We start from the raw sequence: 2,559 nt of genomic DNA on the forward strand, positions 1-2,559 counted from the left end.
AAAGGACCACGAGGAAGTGATGAAGAAACTCGTCCCTCTCTGTCTTTATTTCCTTTTTCATCAATTTTAGTTTAGAACTATGTCGGTCGAATGAATCGTGATGTTCCTTTGGTCCAGATTATGTGAATTTGTATCTCCGTTTGCTCTATGTCTGTTTATTTTTATTAAAATCTACGTACTATCTTTCACGTTTGCATGTGTGTATGAATTTACAGTACCGAATATGAGGTATGTGACTGTGCACGCGACTATTTCATGGATTGACCGCTCATTGTCCGTGGACCGCCGAATTTAATATGTCTGCTGTAGATGCTCGTACATTCCAGGAAGGGAGTATCTCACGCCTTGTGTATGCACCGGTAGAAAAAAGCCCTTTAGTCCCGGTTCGCAACAGCCTTTAGTCCCGGCTGTGCAACCGGGACTAAATATGCGCGACTAAAGGCCCCCCTTTAGTCGCGCCTCTTACGGACCGCGACTAAATGCTTTAGTCCCGGTTCTTGTGGCTGATCGGGACTAAAGGCCCGTCCACGTGGGCGCCCGTGGTACGTCGGGGCGGAGGACCTTTAGTCCCGGTTCTCGTGGCCAACCGGGACTAAAGGCCTCCTCCGCAGGTTTAGGGTTTTAGCCCCCCTAAACCTGGTTTCTTTTTAATTTGGAGTGTTTTATTTCTTTTATATTTTATTTTGTGTTTTATTTTAATTTTGATGAAGTTTCAGTACACATATTCTACGCTACTATATACATGCATATGAAATTTCAAACAAGAAGAATTCAAGAGGAATATATAATATATATTCAATCTTGGCTGACCATATACAACTTCGAACAAGTTTCCATACACAATTAGGATGGATGACCATATACAATTTCGAACAAGTTTCAATCTCGGGTATGCATATAAATTTCTTCGTCCTCGGTATAGTGTTCTCCTTTAGGATTGATGACTTCCCTCATGAAAAATCCTGCTAATTCTTCTTGAATTGGTCGGAAGCGAGCTTCTGGACTAAGCCTGCTCCGCAAGTTACCCGTCGCGTTCCGCACGCTATCCGATGCCTTCCGCTCAGAGGTGTGTCTCCGGATGTTCTCACAAACATAGTATCCACATAGATTGGTCCCCGGTGGCTGCTTATCCACATTAACTAACCTTCTGAAATCTAGCTCATGTTTGAATTCACCGACAATTTCTTCTGAGAACCGTCTCCAAACCCTACAGGGCAAAGAAAATTAAATGAACAAGGGAGTTATTAGTTACTTTATATTAGCAAATGAACGAAAGAGACCGATCGATATAGAGCTCAAATGATTGAAAATAATTACTTTTGCAGCATTTTTCTCATGTCGGCCCAACGCTTTGGATCCGAATCCATAGAGTCCATGATTAGAACTCTGGAGGTGTGAAGTTCAATATTTAGCAGAATCCAGTGGAACCTGCGGACACGTTATATGCATAGTCATGCATAACTCATCGATTAGACATACTATGCATGGAGTAAACAAAAGAAAATGGGCACAAGAGAGAAACACTCACCCAAAATGGTAAGGAAATAGAATATGACTTTTGAGTTGATGCTTTCTAAGAAACTTGTACAAGTCTTTCTCCACGTCTTCGGGGTGATGTTGTAACACATGTCCATTAAAGATATGTGGGTCAATGAACCCAACATCATGGATGTTTCTTATTTTGCATTCCTAAATCTTCAATCTGCATAATAGCGTACGCAACAATATAGTTAGGACAATATATATATATATATATATATATATATATATATATATATATATATATATATATATATATAGTGCAGGCAATGAAGAACGAGATGAGGTAGAAATAAATCACTTACAGAACGTAGCAACTCAGCATAGATTTGTCGAGGTCGCGTAGATTGAACAGCTGGAACAATTCACTCATATGAACTTGTACAGAGTACCGTTTGGTGTGATGCTCATCTGTAACATCCGCATAAACATATTCTTTGTCGGCCCATGTTATGAATTGCTTGTACCAACGTAGCAGATTTCGCATTTGTGGTGGTAGACTTTTCTCCCGCACAGGCTCGACGAGAGGCCCATTCCGCACATATTGTAATGCTATCTCACATACTGGCGCATCCTCAAGGCCTAAGAAGGCACGAAGAGTCAAACCCATCTCGGACGCTTGTTTCATGGCACTCGCTACAGTCAATCCAAGTGCTGCCGCAGCTGCTATGATCTCGGGGTCCTCTTCCGGACCGGCTTTCACTATGAGCGGGGGGATCGATTGTTTCTTCTGCATCCCGAGCTGGTCAACTTGTTTCCCGCTTTTTTTACTTTCTTTTTTCTCCTCCTTCAATATTTTTGCTTGCCTACGAAGTTCATGTCCATAGTCGTCAGGCATATTCAGCTCGGCTTGGGACGGTGTCGTCAAAAAATCCTTAGCCCACTTCTTTTGCTTCTCAGTGAATACTTGCTTGGGCTCAGGCTCTTTTATCGCCTTCATATCCGCCTTCCATTTCTCATAATCAGCAGACGCGGCCAATTTGGTTTCAGCTTCACTAAGTTCCCAAGGCCTTGGGAGGA

This window comes from Triticum aestivum, chromosome 7D (genome assembly GCF_018294505.1).
Source record: "Triticum aestivum cultivar Chinese Spring chromosome 7D, IWGSC CS RefSeq v2.1, whole genome shotgun sequence".
NCBI classification, from domain to species: Eukaryota; Viridiplantae; Streptophyta; class Magnoliopsida; order Poales; family Poaceae; genus Triticum; species Triticum aestivum.